Source organism: Ranitomeya imitator, chromosome 8 (genome assembly GCF_032444005.1).
Source record: "Ranitomeya imitator isolate aRanImi1 chromosome 8, aRanImi1.pri, whole genome shotgun sequence".
Taxonomy (NCBI): domain Eukaryota; kingdom Metazoa; phylum Chordata; class Amphibia; order Anura; family Dendrobatidae; genus Ranitomeya; species Ranitomeya imitator.
In genome coordinates, this window is record NC_091289.1 from 38,028,857 (window position 1) to 38,045,007 (window position 16,151).

Consider the following 16,151-nt stretch of genomic DNA (forward strand, 5'->3'; position numbering starts at 1 on the left):
ACAGACATACATTTTTGTTAAAAAAAAATCCCAAGTTAGGACCAGTCCTATATAATGCGTGGGGAATGAGGCCAAAAACTGGGCATGACTTGCAGTCTGTGGCCCTGCCTTCCTCCTGTGCTGTAAGCTGATGGCCCTTTGCAAAATTTGGCAATTATGCAACATTATACGCAGTAGGAAGCACCACCTTGTGTCACCCAGCTTTCCCCAGGGTCCTGGTACCTAGTTATGCGCTATCATAGCAGGCTTTGTCACTATGACACAGTATAAATAAAGCTGAGTGACAGGCAGCTCACGTAACATCTTCGGTAGTCACCAGAAAACAGCTGCGATGTGAATGAGCATGCGCAGATGAATAGTATTACCTGCAGCAGCCGGGAAAACTGAAGCCGCTCAGCAATCAAGGGGTTACAATCACCGGCACAGACATACAAGCGGCACCACCGTGACGTCACATCACGCCACGTGACCTTGTGCGCACCAATAGCCGAGCTAGTAGCCAGTGCTGAGCCGCTCACAGTCTCTGGAGTGGGGGCGGGGCCAGGTAGAGCCCCTCCCCTCCGCACATGGCACCTTCTGCTGCCTGCAGGAAGAAAGGAGGAAGAAAGTGGAGGCTGCTGGGCGTCAGGTAACGCGCCACCCGCGGAGCCCGGGCAGCCTGGTGGTCGGGGCGAGGGACGGGGCGCTGGGCAGTGCTGGACACCTGCTGCAGGGGGGGTCACATCAGCTGTGCGGTGTGCTGCAGGCCCCTCTGTGCACAAAGGGAGACGGGGAAATGGTGCAGGAAGCGGGGAAATGAGGCAGGAAGCGGGGAAATGGTGCAGGAAGCGGGGAAATGAGGCAGGAAGCGGGGAAATGGTGCAGGAAGCGGGGAAATGGTGCAGGAAGCGGGGAAATGAGGCAGGAAGCGGGGAAATGGTGCAGGAAGCGGGGAAATGGTGCAGGAAGCGGGGAAATGGTGCAGGAAGCGGGGAAATGGTGCAGGAAGCGGGGAAATGGTGCAGGAAGCGGGGAAATGGTGCAGGAAGCGGGGAAATGAGGCAGGAAGCGGGGAAATGGTGCAGGAAGCGGGGAAATGGTGCAGGAAGCGGGGAAATGAGGCAGGAAGCGGGGAAATGGTGCAGGAAGCGGGGAAATGGTGCAGGAAGCGGGGAAATGGTGCAGGAAGCGGGGAAATGAGGCAGGAAGCGGGGAAATGGTGCAGGAAGCGGGGAAATGGTGCAGGAAGCGGGGAAATGAGGCAGGAAGCGGGGAAATGGTACAGGAGCGGGCACATGGCTGTGCTGTGCTATATAGTGAGTGTGTGTATATATATATATATATATATATATATATATATATATATATATATATATATACTATATCTGCACATGACTTGTATACATACTGTAATATATCCACTATATATGTGCGCTCACTATACATGCTGCAGTATACCCTACACTACATGTGTGACCCCCATATACTATATACACACTACTTATACATGTAATATATACACTATATATGTGCACTCACTATACATGCTGCAGTATACCCTACACTACATGTGTGACCCCCATATACTATATACACACTACTTATACATGTAATATATACACTATATATGTGCGCTCACTATACATGCTGCAGTATACCCTACACTACATGTGTGACCCCCATATACTATATACACACTACTTATACATGTAATATATACACTATATATGTGCACTCACTATACATGCTGCAGTATACCCCTACACTACATGTGTGACCCCCATATACTATATACACACTACTTATACATGTAATATATACACTATATATGTGCGCTCACTATACATGCTGCAGTATACTCTACACTACATGTGTGACCCCCATATACTATATACACACTACTTATACATGTAATATATCCACTATATATGTGCGCTCACTATACATGCTGCAGTATACCCCTACACTACATGTGTGACCCCCATATACTATATACACACTACTTATACATGTAATATATACACTATATATGTGCACTCACTATACATGCTGCAGTATACCCTACACTACATGTGTGACCCCCATATACTATATACACACTACTTATACATGTAATATATACACTATATATGTGCGCTCACTATACATGCTGCAGTATACCCCTACACTACATGTGTGACCCCCATATACTATATACACACTACTTATACATGTAATATATACACTATATATGTGCGCTCACTATACATGCTGCAGTATACCCTACACTACATGTGTGACCCCCATATACTATATACACACTACTTATACATGTAATATATACACTATATATGTGCACTCACTATACATGCTGCAGTATACCCTACACTACATGTGTGACCCCCATATACTATATACACACTACTTATACATGTAATATATACACTATATATGTGCGCTCACTATACATGCTGCAGTATACCCCTACACTACATGTGTGACCCCCATATACTATATACACACTACTTATACATGTAATATATACACTATATATGTGCGCTCACTATACATGCTGCAGTATACCCCTACACTACATGTGTGACCCCCATATACTATATACACACTACTTATACATGTAATATATACACTATATATGTGCGCTCACTATACATGCTGCAGTATACCCCTACACTACATGTGTGACCCCCATATACTATATACACACTACTTATACATGTTATATATACACTATATATGTGCTCTCACTATACATGCTGCAGTATACCCTACGCTACATGTGTGACCCCCATATACTATATACACACTACTTATACATGTAATATATACACTATATATGTGCGCTCACTATACATGCTGCAGTATACCCTACGCTACATGTGTGACCCCCATATACTATATACACACTACTTATACATGTAATATATACACTATATATGTGCACTCACTATACATGCTGCAGTATACCCTACGCTACATGTGTGACCCGCATATACTATATACACACTACTTATACATGTAATATATACACTATATATGTGCGCTCACTATACATGCTGCAGTATACCCTACACTACATGTGTGACCCCCCATATACTATATACACACTACTTATACATGTAATATATACACTATATATGTGCACTCACTATACATGCTGCAGTATACTCTACACTACATGTGTGACCCCCCATATACTATATACACACTACTTATACATGTAATATATACACTATATATGTGCACTCACTATACATGCTGCAGTATACCCTACACTACATGTGTGACCCCCATATACTATATACACACTACTTATACATGTAATATATACACTATATATGTGCACTCACTATACATGCTGCAGTATACCCTACACTACATGTGTGACCCCCATATACTATATACACACTACTTATACATGTAATATATACACTATATATGTGCACTCACTATACATGCTGCAGTATACCCTACACGCACGCGCTATGCCAGTGTGGGACTGGGTTGGCAAAGACCCCCAATATGGACTCCTGGGGCCCAATGTTCAGCAGCATACGAGAGACCTGACAATAGTATGCACATGTACTTTTGCTTGTGTATAATATTACACTGTCTCGCTCGTGTCCTGAATAATTAGAATATACTATTTCTGCAAATAGTGCATCATGTGTAATAACCCTGCTCATCAGGACTGCCTCACCGGGGCCTACCGGAAGATCAACCTGTTCACCTATGGGCCAATCCGAGCCTGTACGTCTTTATATCTATTTATCTATACACTGTAATAATGTTTTTATAGCACCAACATATTCCACAGTGCTCTACAGCTCAACACTTCATATACAAGTCATTATTATTATTATTTATTATTATAGCGCCATTTATTCCATGGCGCTTTACATGTGAGGAGGGGTATACATAATAAAACAAGTACAATAATCTTGAACAATACAAGTCATAACTGGTCCAGGAGGAGAGAGGACCCTGCCCGCGAGGGCTCACAATCTACAAGAGATGGGTGAGAATACAGTAGATGAGGATAGAGCTGGTCATGCAGCGGTTTGGTTGATTGGAGGTTACTGCAGGTTGTAGGCTTGTCGGAAGATGTGGGTCTTCAGGTTTTTTTTGAAGGTTTCGATGGTAGGTGAGAGTCTGATATGTTGGGGTAGAGAGTTCCAGAGTAGGGGTGATACGCGAGAGAAATCTTGTATGCAATTGTGGGAAGAGGAGATGAGAGAGGAGTAGAGAAGGAGATCTTGTGAGGATCGGAGGTTGCGTATAGGTAAGTACCGGGAGACGAGGTCACAGATGTATGGAGGAGACAGGTTGTGGATGGCTTTGTAAGTCATGGTTAGGGTTTTGTACTGGAGTCATAAGTAACAATATGAAAAATAACACAATAAGTAAAGCAAAGATAATAACGACCCTGCCTGTCAGAGCTTACAATCTATATCCTTTATGCTTCTCGATTTATATAATCTGTCTCTATTAGGGAGTTTTTATATACTACATATACTGTAATATATACACTACATATACTGTAATATATACACTACATATACTGTAATATATACACTACATATACTGTAATATATACACTACATATACTGTAATATATACACTACATATACTGTAATATATACACTACATATACTGTAATATATACACTACATATACTGTGAGGACTGGAGATTGGCAAACACTAGTGTATACATACTGTGCTATATACACTATATATGCCACTGGTTACTTGTCTGTGCACACACTACTATATATATCTATTTCTTTATACGTATACGTAGGTCGGCACTAGTGATGAGTGAACGTGCTGGGATAAGGTGTTATCTGTGCATGCTCAGGTGCTGAGTTACTTCAGCATGCTCAAATAATATGTTCGAGTCCCTGCTTTTGCATGTCTAACAATCAGGCCGTCCTGCATGCATTGTGCACATGCAGCCGCAGGGAGTTGAACATATTATTCAATCACGCTGAAGTCGCTCAGCGCCTGAGCATGCTCAGATAACACCTAATCCCAGCACGTTCACTCACCACTAGTTGACACCTGTTCGTCCTGCCTTTCAGGGGGCTAAAGGACCTTAATTCTCAGCATCTGTAGGATTGGCAGGGTCCCTTATACCCCGGAGTGACACATTAGAGGACAAGTGATGCAGAGACAGTCTGCAGATTACAGTACTAGTCACGTGGAATCTTTCGGCTTTGTATTTTTTGGCATCTATCTCTGTTGCGGATTTTACCCTTTGCAGTGTATAGAGCAGGGGTGTCAAACTGCATTCCTCAAGGGCTGCAAACAGGTCATGTTTTCAGGATTTCATTGTACTGCACGGTCGGAAATGGCGGACCATCGGCAGCAAAAAACGTTACATGTAACGTTTTTTGCTCCCGGCGGTCCGCCACAACACGGCGCAACCGTCGCACGACGGTTGCGACGTGTGTCAATGCATCGCTAATGTTAGTCTATGGGGCAAAAACGCATCCTGCAGACAACTTTGCAGGATGCGTTTTTTCCCATAAACGACGCATTGCGACGTATTAAAAAAAAAAAAACGCTAGTGTGAAAGTAGCCTAACTCTGTTACCTGTCCTCATCTCAGCTGATTGATGAAAGACAAAGAGTCTGTAAAAGCCAAAAAACGGTGCAAAATTTTGAATGAAACCCAATTGGAAAAATGATTTTTAGCCCCGAATACATGCATTTAATAAAAAAAAAAAAAAAATATCCATAAAGATGTACAACCCCTTTAAACATCATGGTAAGAGTATGTGGTTTTAGTAAACGGCGATCTTGATTGTCCGCAGCCGCCTCTGCTGGATAAATATTTGCTTAGTAATGGTCTTGGGGATGTGTGTGGCCCCCGGGAGTTTTACTCATCTGTTGCTTCTCTTGACAGCAGGCAGCGGTGTTGCCCCGTCCTGAACCGTTGCTGTGACTACCGATATCTACTTGTACGTGGAATGTCTCCTGACCTGCCGCCAGTTGGTGCTGCCCGCCGCTGTCCCTGGTGATAGGTGAGCTGCCGCCTCCTCTTCTCTGCACTGCGCATGTAGCACAGCCTGCAGCAATATCACAGTGCCTGGCATCGGCATCAACGTCAAATGCCAAAAAAAGTGTCAAAAAGCAATGCCTGGGCTGAGCATCTTCTCCAGATTCGTCCATAAGTCTGGCACTGCATGGTACTATGGGTGACGGTCAGCTCGGTCCATCATATGGTCCCACAGCGAGAGCCGGGGTCGGTGACACAGCGACCCGGAAGCGTTAGATTGTTCTTATGAGCTGTTATGGGAAGCAATTTGGGTAAAAGTTAATCCTGTAAGAAGAATTTTATTTGCAATTGTGTCGAAAAAGGCCCCAAAAATGGCTGACTGCGCTCAAGTGTTACCAAAATCGGCACAACTGCCCCATTGATATGCAGAAATAACCACATTCATATGTATGGAAGGAAACATCTGGAACAGATCCTCTATGTATAGATACTCTTAAAGGGGTCGTCTAAAAATTGCAAGTTATTCCTTATCCATATAGGGGAGAAAGGTCCTGCTTGGCCAGGTCCTGCTTGGCCAGGTCCTGCTTGGCCAGGTCCTGCTTGGCCAGGTCCTGCTTGGCCAGGTCCTGCTTGGCCGGCTCACACAGTAATCCTGAAAACAGGCCTCTGCAGCCACATGAATGGAGCAGATGTGCTCTGCACGCGTTCATTGTCTGAGACTGCCGGAAATAGCGGAGCGCTGTACTCAAATGAATGGTCGAGTGTGCGCACATCCTCGCCATTCAAGATGCAGCTCTGCAGAAGCCTGTTCTCGATCCTGCTTCCAGGATCACTTGGGGTCCCAAAGTTTGGACCCCCAGCGTTCAGCAATTTATCTCTTATTGTATGGATAGGGGGTTAATGTGCAATAACGGGGAAACCCCTTTAAAGACCACTACTATTTTCATTGAAGTCAATGGGAGTATGGTGAGGGGTAATATTGCCCTTAAAGGGAACCTGTCATGTTGTACTTTGATCTGTGGACAGCATGGGATAGAGAAACTGAGCAGAATAATATATAGTTAGTGAGAAAAGATAATGTATTTTATTGAAATCCCTGGTATTGGTGCCTATGAGTCCGGCGGGCGGTCCTACTTGTGATTGACAGTCATACAGGGAAGACGTGTCAATCGCTGATTGGACCGCCCACTGGACTCTTATGTATATAAACACAGATTTCACTGCAAAAAATGCAAGTTGAAACTTTTCCCACAAAAATCTGTATAAATTTGATCTCCTCCTCCGTCTCTATAACATCCGGCCTGCAGATCAGATACCATTTTCGATAGTACATTTGATTTTCGGATCCATGTTGTTCTAACCTTTTCCCATGTTTGTTGATTTGTGGAAGAGGCGCGTCCATAAAAGTTCTCCCTTTTATCCCATTCCAATCTTTACCATGCACACTGCTCATGTTCTAATATCCTGTAATACCCTGTACCTTGCCATAAATATGTAATTGTTTTACCTGGTGTAAATGCCGCTGTTCTCCTGAATCCGGTGATGCTTTTCTTTTGGTTCTACGCCTCTCCGATCCTGAGATATGACCTTCTCTTACCTGTACGTAAATCTAGTCTTGTTAGCCAAGTGGGCGTGACCCTCAAGTGGGAGGTGTTTGTTTTTTTTTTTTGAGGACCTCGCCCACTTTACTAATAAAAGACTTAGGCTTCTTTCACACTAGCGTCGGGCCCGGCCCGTCGCAGTGCGTCGGGCCGAGGTTACCGACGCTAGCGTTGCCTCCGCCGCACAACGGGTGCAGCGGATGCTGCTTTTCAGCGCATCCGCTGCCCCATTGTGAGGTGCGGGGAGGTGGGGGAGGAGTTCCGGCCGCGCATGCGCGGTCGGAAAAGACGGTCCGTCGGCTGCAAAAAATGTTACATGGAACGTTTTTTGCGGCCGACGGTTGGCCGAAAAACGGCGCAACCGTCGCGCGACGGTTGCGACGTGTGGCAATCCGTCGCAATGCGTCGCGTAATGTTAGTCAATGGAGAAAAAACGCATCCTGCAAACACTTTTGCAGGATGCGTTTTTTCTGCAAAACGACGCATTGTGACGGATTGCAGTTAACGCTAGTGTGAAAGTAGCCTTACGGTACTTTGGGTTCAGGAGGCCATATCTCGGGAATGGAGCAGCTCAGAAGCAAAAGAAAAACGTCACCGGATTCAGGAGAACAGCGGCACTTACACCAGGTTAAAAAAAAACAACTAATTATTGTGACAAGTGAAAAGTGATCTTTTAATGTGTGAAATGATGATTGGTAGACTTGGACAAGAGTGTCGATAACTTGATGCTCTAGATTAATGAAATGGTAGAAAAATGTTAATGTTGACTTAAAAATCTGTATTCACTGAAGACAGATTTTACCCATGAACTGAGAATTTTGAGAAACCTCAATCCAGGAGGAGAAAGAAGTGGATTTCCCTTATAAGATATATTACAAAGTTCCTTGCATGCATTACTGATTTATAAATGAAAAAAAATAATGTTGGTTAGTCCTTGAGCTTTTGGAAGCACGTTGATCAGTTTGATATTAGTATTTACAGTTAAAAAAAAGTCAAATGTATGATGGGCTCAAATCTTTCTCTAGATTACAGTCCTGGTTTTGGATTGGGCTGCTTAGTTGTAGAATTGGATTTTTTTTTTGTAGGTGGAAAAAGGAAAAATCTAAAATTTTTCAATAATAATAATTTAAAAAATAGTAGTTAAAAAAAAAAAAAAAAAAAAAAAATATATATATATATATATATATATTTTTTTTTTGTTTAAACTACAATTTTTTTTAATAGTAATATTTTAAAACAGTAATTTAAACAAAATGTTTTCTTTAAATTGCTATGTTTTAAAATATTTATTAATATTTTAAAACCTAGTAATTTAAACAAATATATACCGTATATATTTTTTTTAATTACTATTTTTTAAATGATTTTTTTTATTATTTACTTGCTGTTTTTGCAGCCTTTTGACTTGACTGTAAAGTTTAAAGAAGACTACCCTAGGAAGCAAATCACATCGCCTTTTCCTTATGTGGATTTTTAGATCTGGTTCACTTTAAAGTCTGTATATATAATATTATAAAATATATTATATTTAAAAAAAAAAAACAAAACCCTTCCTTTAAAAAAAACCAAAAACTGACAGTTAACATTTCGTTACCTTTGCTGAGAAACACTGCTGTGACAGGAGCTTCTTTAGCTCCCGGTTTTGCTCCACGATGTGCGATAGATGTTTATCGGGTACTTTAATCCGCGTTTGTTTGGGCTCTCATCTCATAAAAATTCCTAAAGGTTTTTATTGCCCTTTGTACAATTCGAAAAACTGTATGAAAGGACTTTTCTCTAGTCTTACAACACTGCTCTAATAAACCCCCCTGTGCTTCTCCACCAGCTTAATAGGGGTTCATCCTTCATTGAAATAACATGGCTGCTTTATCTTAAAAAAACCAGCACTAGACCTTTCAGCGTTCTGTGTACGTTATTGAAGCTCTGCTCAGTTGAAGTGAACTTTGAGCAGCACCCTGGGGAAAATTAGCGAAAACCAAAGATGGAAACAAAACTTGCCTATGCCTTGCTATATAAGTAAGTAAATAGTAACAGTGCTTATAAATGGCATAGGGTACTTGGTAAACACAGTTTTTGGTAAAAAAAAAAAACGTTAAAGCCATCCCACCGCAACAAGGTGTACCTATTCAGGACCATCCTACCTTCTAGTATTAAACCTCACCATGTGTCAGCCGACCCCAATATAGGTGGAGGCAGAGCAGTCACCTGCTCATGGGAACCTATATAAATTAAATGCTTGACTCCCCAAAAAAAAAGGGGAGCCACAGGCTGTTGTACAAAGTGCAAGAAATTACAGCAAAACCAAGTAAATGAGCCGGAGCATAAGTTGCTGTAGGAGCATGTTCATTTTGTGGCCATTTCACAGACAAAACCTAAAATGCCAACAAAATAAGCATATACTCTGCTATAAGTAAATAGTATTAGTGCATACGAATACATAGGGTGCTTGGTAAACAGTGAGTTTTTGATGCAGAAAGCGTAAAAGCCATCCCACCAGGACTAAACATTTGTCACACTGGTTTTAGAGGGTGACTCTGTATAGACGCCAATGTGGAGCTATAGTGATGAAAGTTGTGTTATGTGACTCATTGTCAGGACCCCTGGTAGCCGCTTTGTTCACATGTAAGACATCAGTATAGACAGTGGGAGCTTTCGGCAGATGACCCGAGCTGTACCCACTTGTTACGGATTTGTTGGCATCCTGCGTGGTATCTGCTACGTCAGGAAAAGGCATACAATGGTGCATAGCAACCTCTCCAGCTCTTAGTTTTTTTTTTTTTTTTCCTTTTCTTGTCTCGATTATTGTTTTCTACATTCTTACTTTATGCCATTGTTTTGTAATGATGCCGGTCTGATGCAAACGGGTCTTGTTAATAGAGCCCTAGAGAGTAGAATGTGGGAGCCACCGGCAGTTGGGGTGCGGGGTAAAAATGCACGTGTGTGTAAAAGGATTGTTCCCTTTTACAGTTGTTTTTTTTTTTTCTTCTATAAGCTTTAAAAAAAAAAAAAAAAAAAAATGCTTTAATCATCCTCCCCAGGTTTAGTGTTCAGTCTCTTCTGCTGCCCCAAGCATTGACATCCTATTGACAGCACTGCAGGCAATCACTCAGCTCAGCAGCTCATGCTGTCTACACCGGTAAAGCTCACTGGCTGTAGCGCTGTCAACGTGAAGTTGACAAACAGCAACCGGGGCAGCGACAGATGCTCAATGCTGGACCCAGGGAGGATGAGTAAAGCTTAGTTGTTTGTTTTTGTTTTTTTCTTTTCTAAATACAGACACTGGCACTCACCCAAAAAACCTAGTGATTCTCAGCTGCTGGCATCAATCAGGGTAGTGCCCCCCTAAATAGCAATAAAATTCAATACAAACAAATAAATGCCGCGCTAACATACAAAAATGCCAATCACTTCAGCTTACCTACTTATAAAACTGTCACCGCCACGTGCAAGTCCGCGCTGAGTGTGGGTAGGTGTCTATACTATGCAGCGTACCTCAGGGAAGCTCCGGCCGGTAGCGTTCCCTGGATACCGCCAACAGAAACAGCAATGGCCGCTAAGCTCCTCCTACCTAGTGACGTCACCTGCAGTAAGGAGCGCTGGATCACTCAAAAAAGGGGGAGAGGATTAAACCAACATGTTTCAAAGAGCACCGCTCTTCTTCCTCAGGGTTACCGCTCCCCTAGATCACCCTATCTTATATACTATCTGGCCATTGTTACGCACCGCCTCCTCCTTAACCCCCGATGTCCCAGCTATCATAGAAACACCCACACCACTACTATGCAATCACCAAATATAGCGCAGAGTGTAGCACAGTGTGAATGCATCGCCTTGCCTGTATAGAAATAGGTTGCAGATGGATCCCTCGGTATGCAAACTACCTAAATACATATATTAAAACCACAACTTTATTAATAAATAAAATGAAATAAAATAAAAAATCCCGCATACTAACGCATTTAAAATTAATAGTGTCAATGACGCACACATAAGCACACATCAACAAACTCTCCGTGGTGCCTGAGCCTTAAATACATTACAATACAATAAAAACACCACAATAAAACTACCATAAATTAAAATATACTCACACAATATTTAAAAAAAACTCAAACTATCACCTCCAAAGAGGAGCCGCTTCCTTAAGCTTTACCAGGGATTCCCAGCCAGTCTCCCATGCTGGTACTTGCCCAGCCTCAAGCTGCTTAGCATTTGCGATCTGACAAGGGCAGGCACATTCAGCTTAGAGTGGCCATTGACGTGTTGATAATATTAGCCATTATATGAGGCTACCGATAATCTATTAGTGCCTCTCCAATACCCTACTTTCCAGTGTTCTTGTCTGGCTAACAATCCACCTTCAACTCTTCAGAAGGCAAATATTTCCACCTCATGGTTTAAACCCTTCGGGGCCATGCTATCCAGGGTGAATATCCATTGTGTCTCCACCCTGGACATGCTTTTAATGTAATCCCCACCCCTAGGGTTCTGGTGGACACGTTGAATTCCAGTGAAACATATTCCCTTAGTGGATTTATTATGTTTAATTAAGAAATGCCGGGATAGGGGATGTCCCAAGTGACCTTTCTGAATATTCTTCATATGTTCTTTTAGTCGGGTCATAAGGCTCCGTTTGGTACGCCCCACATATAATTTATCACATGGGCATCGAATCACATAGATGACCCCTTTGCAGAAACAAGAAATCTTATCCCTAATCATAAATTCCTTTTTCCCGCTGGAATCCTTGAATGAAGTCTGTAGTACTTTCTTAAAATTAGTATTAATACAACTAAAACAGCTTCCACAAGGCACAAAACCCGCATTCAATGGTAGGGAAGTCTTAGGTTTCTTGTTTCCATCAGTAATTGCCAGTTTAGCGGTTGGGGCTATGATATGGCCTAAAGATTGGGCTTTCTTATATATAAACCTTGGGACATTGCGCAGATATTCTCCCACCGTTTTATCCCCTTGTAGTACTGCCCAACGTTTAGCTATTATTCTCCTAAACTGTTTATGACCCGTATGGAACTGTGATATAAGCGGGAGTTTATTAATTTGCTCCCTAATATTATTTTCATGAGTGTTACTAATTTTTTCGGGATGTACTAACTCAGTTCTTGGTACCTGTTCTATATCTCGTCTTGCTTGATCCACTAGATGTTTCGGGTACCCTTTATCCAAAAACTGTTCTGACAAGAATTCTGCCTCCACATTGTAGTCCTCCTCTTTAGTACAGTTACGTTTTATCCGTGTGAACTGACTCCTAGGGATATTAGTGAGCCACACGGGAAGATGACAACTCGTTATGTGAATGTAACTGTTGGCATCCACCTCTTTACGATGGCACTTAGTGCACAACTGATTGCCATCTATATAGATGTTGAGGTCCAGGAAGTTTACACTTGTGGTACTTGTAGTTGGAGTAAATTCAAGTCCATATTCATTTACATTCAAACTAGTTATGAATATTTCGAGGTCATATTGTGATCCTTCCCAGATAAATAAAACATCGTCGATGAACCGACGCCAGAATACCAATTTTTCATGCAGTTTCCCACTTACAAAAATTTTTTTCTTTTCTACTTCTAGCAGAACTTATAGAAAGAAACTTATCTAGAAGGGGACAACACCTTTTGAAGCGTTTACTATATTATTAATGCAGAATGAACAGGGGCTTTGTATGTGTTTTTTGCTGAAAATTTCACAAGCGAGACCTTAAAGGGGCTTCTAGCATTACTGCGGAGTGGTGGTGATGGGGGTAAAAAGGTCACCTGAGATGGAAGGTGCGCTTTCACATTAACCTGTATTTTTTTGCATGATACAGTCTTTATAGAATTTCTTCAGTAGGAAACGAATAATTCCTGCGTTCACACTACAAGTATGTGTCTAAGTACAGATACCATGTGCTATTGAGTGCAAGGAGAATGTGGAGACAGATGAATAGGATGGACCAGATTCTGCTGAAAATGTAGAAAGGGGAAACAGGAGGGAGAGGTTAGTGAACTGAGGTGATAGGCCTGTCTAAAAGGATGTGTTTTGAAACCATGTTTAAAACTATGGCGGCTACGTATTAGTTGTAGAGGAGAAAGCCTGATAAGAGGGAGACCGATCAGAAGAGAGTTGGTAGTGCAGACGAGAATGAATAAGAGCGACCGTAAGAGTTTTTGCAGAATCAAAGGTGACAAAAAGGTCATATTTTGGAGATGTTTTTAAGATGCAGGTGACACGAGCGAGTGAGCAACTAGTTATAGGGGGTGAGGACACATTCAGTATTTGGTCAGTCTTTTACCTCAGTATTTGTGAACCCAAACCAGGAGTGGGTGATAAATGCAGAAGTGGTGACCTGTTTCTGTTAATCACCCACTCCTGGTCTTGGCTTACAAATACTGAGGTAAAAGACTGACCAAATACTGTATGTATGAACGTGGCCTAAAGAGAAGTTTTGTGTCAGATATGACCCCAAGACAGTGACCGTGCCGCTGTGGAGTTATGGTTGAGCCACAATGGTGGCAGTATAAATTATTTTCAATATAAGAGGTCAGTGGGCGACTTGTATAGCTCTAGGGGGCATTTGTATTCTTTAGGCCTATTCTCAGTGTGTACATTGGTCCATGGTGTGACTTTGTGGTCACTGGCGTCACTTCCCGGCTTACACAATCGGCCGGTCACTGCAGTAGGGTAATTCACTTCCTCCTGTGTGTCCTGTCCTAGGCACTTTGTGAACACGTTCAGTGTGTGCACTGGGAACGCCACCATTGCATGTCTGAACATAGTCATAGGCCCTCATTTCCTCAACAGGGCTGCAAAAGTGGTGTCCTTCTTTTTTTTTTTTTTTTTCCTGCAGTCTCAACTTCTGTTCATTTGACTGTCTAGCACATTTGTATAAATTTGCATGGAGAAATTCTGTTAATGCAGCACCATTTGGGACAAGCAGGTGCTGGGGTGAGTTGTTGTACTGGTTATCTGCCACATTAATCAGCAGTAGGGTGTCCCTCTGATTTCGTTTAGATGTTTTCCTAGTCCTCAATAGTTATCTACCTCGTTTTGATCTGTTGGGGTAATATTAAGGAATTGACTGGGGAAATATAAAAAAATTATACTGTATATACTCGAGTATAAGCCGACCCGAGTATAAGCCGAGACTCCTAATTTTGCCACAAAAACTGGGAAAACTTAATGACTCCAGTATAAGCCTAGGGTGGAAAATGCAGCAGCTACCGGTAAATGTCAAAAGTAAAAATAGATACCAATAAAAGTAAAATTGAGATATCAGTAGGTTAAGTGTTTTTGAATATCCATATTGAATCGGGAGCCCCATATAATACTCCATACAGTTTATGATGGGCCCCATAAGATGCTCCATACAAACATTTGCCCCGTATAATGCTGCACAAATGTTGATGATAGCCCCATAAGATGCTCCATACAGATAATTGCCCCATATAATGTTGCACATGGCCCCATAAGATGCTCCATAGAGATATTTGCCCCATATGCTGTTGCTGCGATAAAAAAATCACATACTCCCCTCTCGTCGCTCAGGCCCCCGGCACTTGCGATATTCACCTGCTCCCCGTTCCACCGATGGGCTCCGCTGTGTCTTCTGCGTCCTCTGCACTGACTGTTCAGGCAGAGGGCGGCACGTACTAATCGCGTCATTGCGCCCTCTGACCTGAGCGTCACTGCAGAGGTAGCGGAAGATGGAGCTGCGCCCAGCAGTGGAACGCGGCCAGGTGAATATCGCGCAATACCCCCATACTCGCCTGCTCCTGGCGCGGTCCCTGCAGGTCCCTGGTTCTCCGGCGCTGACCGCTTCTTCCTGTATTTGGTGGTCACATGGTACCGCTCATTACAGTAATGAATATGCGGCTCCACCCCTATGGGAGTGGAGTCGGGTCCATATTCATTACTGTAATGAGCGGTACCATGTGACTGCCGCTCAATACAGGAAGAAGCTGTCAGCGCCCGGAGAACCAGGGACCTGCAGGGACCGCGCCAGGAGCAGGTGAGTATTATTAGACAGCTGCCGCTCCCCCTCCCCTGCCGACCCCTGGGTATGACTCGAGTATAAGCCGAGAGGGGCAATTTCAGCCTTAAAAAAAATGGGCTGAAATTCTCGGCTTATATTCGAGTATATACACCGGATAGCAAATGGCAGACCGCAACGGACAACACTACTAGGTAGCCACTTATAGGCTTATATAACATAAACCTCCCCCAACAGAGTATCTAAAAAATTTTTTTTTAATGCATTGAAGATGTTTTGTTCCTCTTATCTTAACCTTTGGCAGCACGTCCCTTCAACGTTTTTGCAGCATTTGTTCATCCATAGGAAACAACGAATAAGTGCAAAAACACAGAAAAAGCCGTAGGTATTGGGTTTTGGTGCAAAAACCTAAAGAAGTTAAATCATGCACTTTTTTTTGGGGGGGGGGGGGGCACTAAACTTTATAAGCATGCACAAGAGACCACAACAACTTGGCAATAAAAACTCAGCAAAACCTGCTTTTTGTGAGCGGCTTCTTTACTGCCAAGAGAGCAGGTTTTGTCTGCTGAAAAAAATGCAGCTA

At 42.7% G+C, this 16,151-nt stretch overlaps 2 protein-coding genes across 4 annotated transcripts in view; both read left to right on the forward strand.

Moving 5' to 3' along the window:
- Window positions 1-530: 530 nt before the first annotated feature.
- Window positions 531-16,151, forward strand: part of PTPDC1 (protein tyrosine phosphatase domain containing 1) — an 85,092-nt gene continuing 69,471 nt past the window's right edge. Inside the window, exons 1-2 of the mRNA XM_069736756.1 lie at window positions 531-628; window positions 5,885-6,002. The gene's annotated coding sequence lies outside the window, so the exon portion shown is untranslated. The remainder of the gene's footprint in view (window positions 629-5,884; window positions 6,003-16,151) is intronic.
- The window catches only part of BOD1 (biorientation of chromosomes in cell division 1), a 43,239-nt gene continuing 27,620 nt past the window's right edge, over window positions 533-16,151 (forward strand). Inside the window, exon 1 of one of the 3 annotated variants that reach the window (XM_069736759.1) lies at window positions 533-628. The gene's annotated coding sequence lies outside the window, so the exon portion shown is untranslated. Of the gene's footprint in view, window positions 629-5,881; window positions 6,003-16,151 lie in introns of those variants that run through there. The other 2 variants (XM_069736758.1, XM_069736757.1) reach the window with 2 other exon arrangements.